Source organism: Nelumbo lutea, chromosome 1 (assembly GCF_056320005.1).
Source record: "Nelumbo lutea isolate HS-2025 chromosome 1, American lotus-T2T, whole genome shotgun sequence".
In the NCBI taxonomy this organism is placed as follows: domain Eukaryota; kingdom Viridiplantae; phylum Streptophyta; class Magnoliopsida; order Proteales; family Nelumbonaceae; genus Nelumbo; species Nelumbo lutea.
In genome coordinates, this window is record NC_142684.1 from 153,185,165 (window position 1) to 153,192,402 (window position 7,238).

Here is a 7,238-nt window from a genome sequence, read left to right on the forward strand (position 1 = left end):
AGTACATACTAATCGGGAGTTTTCCCGATATACGCATATTTTTTACACGCGCGAAAGGGTAGTAGAGGCTTGTTTAAGGACAGGTGTTTCCCACTAAACAATAACACGAAGTTTTTATCTAATAATGATCTTTTGGACCAAGCTTGCTGGTTATGGTTAGAAAAATGAAATGTTGAAAAATAAAAATAAAAATACGAATGTCCACTTCTAGAAATTTCCACAAATCCATTATAAACCCTACTAAAACCCTAAGACGACAATGCAATTGCCAATTGGTGATTGTCAACAAATTGTGCTTCCATAATCTTGTCGTCGCAAATCGCAAGTTAACTAAAATGCACAGGTTATCGAGGCGTTCCGTCTCTGCTGTACTGCACAACAGTGGCGCCCGACGCTGAAGCATATCTGCTCCAATTTCATCGTCTACTTCATTCACCCACAAGGTAAACGACTAAACGTCCAAACCCTAAACGATCACCCTTCCCGATGTGACTACTTCATTTGATGGCATTTTTACCCGTTTATAATTTTTTTATAATTCGTAACGGAAGAGGATCGGTCTGTTTATTATTTATTGTTTTCATTTTTTAATGCTGAAATGGAAAAACGATAACCTTCTATTTTTTTTCATAAATTAGTAACACTTCTTGGGTTTTATTTTTGATCGTTTTGTCACATACTGAAGCCATTAACCCTGAACGAAGTTGAAATTGGTGCAGAACATGCATCTGAATGCCGGTTAAAGCTTCGCGTCAATGATTATGCATCTTGGCAAAATATCATCCTTTTTTTTCATATTGTTTTTATTGAAAATGCATATCAGAGCAAAACATTAACATTGTTATTCTTCTCATCGAGTTTGACGTGGCTGACAAGGGACATATTTGGAAAGTTATAGTTTAGTATTTGCTTCAGATATCTCCATCCCTACTTCGGGTGGAGTTGCATTTTCTTACCTGTATATTGTATATCATATCAGGCTCTGTTGTTGTAGACTTGCATGTTTATTTAGGTTATGAGTTTGGACATTTTTCTCATGGATTCATTGACCACTTGGGTCTTTCCAAAGGGGAAAGAGGATAAAGTTAAATTACTTATTTGTTTGTTTCATTATATAATTGCTTTCATAGCACATAGTATTTTGCTATGCGGTAGATACTGGTGCTTATTTTTTGATGTCATACCTATGCCATCAGTGTTGTCAATAACTGATGTTTGGTCTGTGTTTTTTGCATCCTTATATTTTCTCTTATCGATAGGTCCAAGATGATGATTCTAAACTCTCCCAGTTCTCAAGCAGATGGTACTTAATTTTAACCTCAGGAAGACACAATGCATCCAAGTCCACCCTGTTCAGCCCACACAATGGTATGTTTTGGGGTAATCGATATGAATCAACAGCAGCAGCATCCGATGCCTCTGATCCTCCAGTTGAGAAATATGAATATCAAGCAGAGGTATTGAGCTTGGATTGAAGGAGATGGTTCATTTGTTTGTTGTTTTGTCCTCTATGCGGTTGGTGGAATCAAAGGTTTTGTCCGTTTTTTGCCTGTTTGCAGGTTAGTCGTCTTATGGACCTCATTGTTCACAGCTTATATAGCAACAAGGATGTGTTTCTTCGGGAGTTCATTAGGTATGCTTTTATCAAATCAATTTCCATGTTTTTTTTATTCAAAATATATTTCTTTTGGAATGCACTATCATATTAACCTTCATCCAGGGCATGAAAGCCTTTTATCTTTCATCTGTAATGGTTTGTTTAAAACTTATTTTATCACCATTGCAGCAAATCAGGGATCTCTCTCTCTCTCTCTCTCTCTTTCTCTCCCTTTTAATATGTGTACGATTCTATTGATTATTGCATGGAAACCAACACACATCAGACAGTGTATTTTATGATCATCTTGTAAATGGCGTTATGTTCCATACTTGTAATCACACAGTGACACATGCCCAGGGAGATTTTGCCAATGATTGTACAATAAGCCCATATGAAATATTCTGATACCTAGTGCTCCACCAATTAATGCTTCACAATAATGGTTTTGAGTTTTTTTTTTTTGTTGGTAGATTTTGTGATATTAATGTGTTTCACATTTAACATTTGATATATTGTCCACAGCAACGCAAGTAATGCCTTGGACAAGCTTCGATTTCTTAGTGTTACAGAGCCTGCACTGTTGAAAGATGCGGTAGATCTTGATATCCGTGTACAAACAGACAAAGACAATGGGGTTATCACTATTACGTAAGTGTGATGACAAGCAAGATCTTGGTTCTATCACATATTACATAAATATTATATGATTATATCCTTTGTTTTGTCTAGTGACACAGGTATTGGGATGACATAGCAAGAGCTTGTTGATTGCCTTGGAACTATTGCACAAAGTGGAACTGCAAAGTTTTTGAAGGCATTGAAGGTTTGTTTGGTTTGAAAACTAATTTAATCTTTTTAGCATGTTTTAAATTAGAAGGTTAAACCCATGTCCATGGACTTATGGTCTTGATTTATACAGGACAGTAAGGATGCTGGTGCTGACAACAATTTAATAGGTCAATTTGGTGTTGGTTTTTATTCAGCATTTCTAGTTTCTGACCAGGTATGCCATAACCTTATCTTATAATCATCTTTCTGCCACTCTAGTTTCCATTTATCCTTTTGTTGTCCAATTCTAGGTGTTTTGTTTTGTGTGTTCGATTCTTTCTTCATTACTAATGTTTCTTTTGTTATTGGTAGGTCGTTGTTTCAACAAAGAGCCCAGAGTCTGATAAGCAATATGTATGGGAAGGAGAGGCTAATGCTAGTTCTTATACAATTAGAGAAGAGACAAGTCTAGAGAAACTTATCCCAAGAGGAACTCGCCTTACTCTCTATCTTAAGGTCATTAAGCATATTTATTTTTTTGCATTAACATTGCTTGGTGGCACTCTTCCTTCCTCCTCATGCTAACTTCATCTGCTTGTATGCAGCGTGATGATAAAGGTTTTGCACATCCAGAAAGGATTCAGAAGCTTGTGAAGAACTATTCACAGTTTCTGTCATTCCCCATATACACCTGGCAAGAAAAAGGATATACTAAAGAGGTCTGTCTACTTGATCATGTTTTATATATAACATTATTCTGTGTGGTCTAGTCAAATCAGACTGAGATCTTTCAATTTTCTTCCAAATCTGGGGGGGGGGGACCAGTGGCATGGCACTAATCCATAGGTTGCCAGCAGAGTGGTCAAGTTGAGGAAAACCCAATTAAGCAATTGGGCTAATCCAACATCCAAATATAGTTGGTGATATCAGTACATCACCAATATGAATGTTGATGTTCTTGGTTAGTATATGTGTTGGTCATGTTGTCTAGGTCAGCCCACCACCTAGCTTGCACAGGAGTCTTGCCCTATGATAATAATTGTGCAAAAATTTTAGTTTTTCCAATTAAAAGATATCCATGAATGATGGCTCTGAACTTGTGGTGAGGTCTTTTGGCTGAAATTTATTGAATTAGAAGGTGGTGAGGTCTTCTAACACAAAGTAAGCTAATACATGGAAAACTCACCAATGATCAGATTGGTTGTGGGTTTTACAGTTTTGTATGGTTTCACTTGAGTCATTATGAATCAGATCCAATGAAAACCTTATTTTTTTGGGTTGAACGGTCAACCATGCAAGAACCTTACTATTTTGTGCCCCTAGGCTTTCCAAGATGTACATGTACTCCTATTTAGGTTGCAATATTCACTATTTGATTTTATAGCATTAGTTCTATTCTCCTGATCATTGAATATCTAATAGGTTGAAGTTGATGAGGATCCAGCTAAAACAAAAAATGATGGAGATGGCAAAGCTGAGATAACTTGTGATCTTTCACTATACCGACTACTCATTTATTGTGGGTTCCTTAGTTTCTGAGCAATCTTTCTTGTGCTTATGTCATGGCAGGAAAAGAAGAAAACTAAGACTGTAGTTGAGAGGTACTGGGACTGGGAGCTGACAAATGAAACTCAGCCCATATGGGTAAGGCTTAAAACTGCTATTTCCTCTTTGATTATGGGAAATTCAATGAACTGTCAGCTGTTCATATTGTTTCTATATATGAACAGCTATGCAACCCTAAGGAAGTCACTACAGAGGAATACAACAAGTTCTACAAGAAGACCTTCAATGAGTACTTAGACCCTTTAGCATCCTCACACTTCACTACAGAGGTAACAACAACAATAATAATGACAATACATGTGTCAGCTACATTCTAGAATGAAAATCCTAGAGATTATTTAGACATAGGATATCTTTAGCAAATGGTGGAACTTATTTTTTATCACCTGAATTATCTGATACTCCCCCTCCTCCAATAGGGGTGCATCTTGGGTGGGCTCAAGTTGTGCATTTGTTAAGATTTGAATGGGCCCAGCTCAAATGCAATGTAATTTGTTCAAATTGAGTACCCAATGTGCACACCTACTTTCTACATGCACAAATATTTCATCATGCATGCTATTATTTAGTTTGTTTTATTAAGCTTATAAATTGCATCTATTGCAGGGTGAAGTAGAGTTTAGGTCCATACTCTATGTGCCAGCTATTGCTCCTACAGGAAGAGATGATATAATTAATCCCAAAACAAGGAATATAAGGCTCTATGTTAAACGAGTGTTCATTTCAGATGACTTTGATGGAGAACTGGTAAGACATGATCCTTCATGGTCCACAATTCAAGGGGATATTACACTATGCTCCCCTTCTGTGTAAAAAAGTTTATCAATAATCGGTTTACTTACATCTGTTGTTTCTAATTGATCAGTTTCCAAGATATTTGAGTTTTGTGAAAGGTGTTGTGGACTCAAATGACCTTCCACTCAATGTTTCTCGTGAGATTCTTCAGGAAAGTCAAATAGTAAGTTAATCTACCACATGACCTCAAACCTTTTAGAGACATCTCTTATTCTTGTTTTGTTGTTTATTTGAGTATTCATGGCCTAGTATAATTAGCTTTATATCTTGGTTATAGGTAAGGATTATGAGGAAGCGATTGGTTCGGAAGGCTTTTGACATGATCTTGGGCATATCTATGAGTGAGAATAGAGAGGTATGCCACTATTTTTCTTCTATTTCTTTTAATCTTTTTGGATTTTGTTGCGATGAGTAAGGGTTCAACTGAAAGTATTTGTTAGAGATATTCCAACTCATGGAGGAATCAGTCATTTGTTTATTATGTTACAAAAGAACTATGAAAGGTTCTGGGAGAGCTTTGCAGAAATCCATTTTATTTGCATGAGGGCTGTGTACATCCTTATCCTTATTTTTGAAATATCCCAACTCCTGGAACTGGAATAAAAATAAGTTGTTGATTGTTTGCTCAGTTATTTGTTTATTGTGTCACACTAGGACTACGAGAAGTTCTGGGAGAACTTTGGCAAGAACTTAAAGTTGGGTTGCATTGAGGATCGTGAAAACCACAAGAGGATTGCTCCATTGCTTCGATTCTTTTCTTCTCAGAGTGATGAAGAGATGATCAGCTTAGATGAGTATGTTGAGAACATGAAACCAGAGCAGAAGGATATATGCTACATTGCATCAGATAGTTTGACAAGTGCAAGGAATACGCCATTCCTTGAGAGACTTGTTGAGAAGGATTTCGAGGTATATGCTCGTCTTTGCCTGAATGATATATTCTTTTCTTTGACTATTCCATTAACATTGTCACACACTATTGCTGTAGGTTCTCTTCTTAGTTGATCCCATTGATGAAGTTGCCATCCAAAACATGAAATCTTACAAAGAGAAAAATTTTGTTGGCATCAGCAAGGAAGATTTGGATTTAGGTTAGTCTCCACTACACATGCATGCACACAGCCACACACAAAAAAGGGTCAAGATGGGGGGACAAGAGCAAGCCCCTCTCTCTCTCTTTGTCCTCCATCATGTTGATTTTTGAAAGCTACTGTGAGGATAAATGATTCAGCCCAGCTAGCTGATCTACCCATTTTTTAATGGACAATAAATGGTTCAACTCCTCAGTAGTGTTCATGTAAATTAATGACTAAAGTCTTTCTATTTGAAACCATGTGTCAGGTGATAAGAATGAGGAGAAGGAGAAGGAGATCAAGGGGAAATTTGGCCGAACTTGTGATTGGATCAAGAAGCGCTTGGGTGACAAAGTTGCTAGTGTCCAAATTTTTAACCGCCTGAGCACATCACCATGTGTTCTTGTGTCTGAGAAGTTTGGTTGGTCTTCGAACATGGAAAGGCAAGCATTATCTTGTTTCAAGATCAAAATTTTAGTTGTAGAAGTTTATGCATTATGTACTTTATCTTCATCAAAATACATATTTGCTCATTAGTCATAATTTAATTACTTCACAGGTTAATGAAGGCACAAACAGTTGGGGACACATCTAGCTTGGAGTTTATGAGAAGCCGGAGGGTCTTTGAGATTAATCCGGAGCACCAAACCATCAAAGACTTAAATGTAGGATGACCTACGACAAAGCTAATTTTTTTGTGTCCTTGTTTCGATGATACCAGTGTACCTCAATTGTGTGTAATAATTTTGTGCTCATGCAGGCTGCGTACCAGACTAGACCAGACGACGAAGATGCATTGAGGGCTATTGATCTTTTGTATGACACCGCTCTGATTTCTAGTGGCTTCACTGTGAGTTCTCTTCTCATCTATAAACTTTTTAAATGACTGAAGTAGTGCCCTTCTAAATAAACTAGTCAACTTGTTAATTGCATTGTTTATGGGGTATCCAACACAGTTGGGTGGAAAGATATATGAGATGATGGGCATGGCCCTCTCAGGCAAATGGATTGCGCCAATTCTTGATAGCCAGCGTAGGGAGATGGGCAGCTCCGAAACCGTAGAGGCTGAGGTGGTTGAGCCTGTTGAGGTTGGTGGTCAGAAATAAGAGGGGGGTTAATGATGAGTCTTTTTCTTTCCTTTCTTTGTTTTTTCTTTGATATAGAAGTTTCGCAGAAAGAAATGTTAATTAATGGTTAAGATGTAGGGATCGGTCGGTCATATATGGGAAAATCTTACATGGGGTTGACTACTGTCATGGGTAATAATTACCTTTTTTTTAGGTGTACTCTTATTTTCAATGGTAGGAGTGAAGGTACTATTGGGATGTAGTCTTTGTATCTGGATTTTGACAATGTATCATCAAAACAATGTCATGATGGGAAATTTACAATTTACTTACTATGTGCTATTCAAATTGCTAATTGGACTAAAAATT

At 37.1% G+C, this 7,238-nt stretch overlaps 1 pseudogene; it reads left to right on the forward strand.

Annotated features, from left to right (window-relative positions):
* Window positions 1-335: 335 nt before the first annotated feature.
* On the forward strand, window positions 336-6,908 carry LOC148878466 (heat shock protein 90-6, mitochondrial-like; annotated as a pseudogene).
* The last annotated feature ends 330 nt before the right edge of the window (window positions 6,909-7,238 follow it).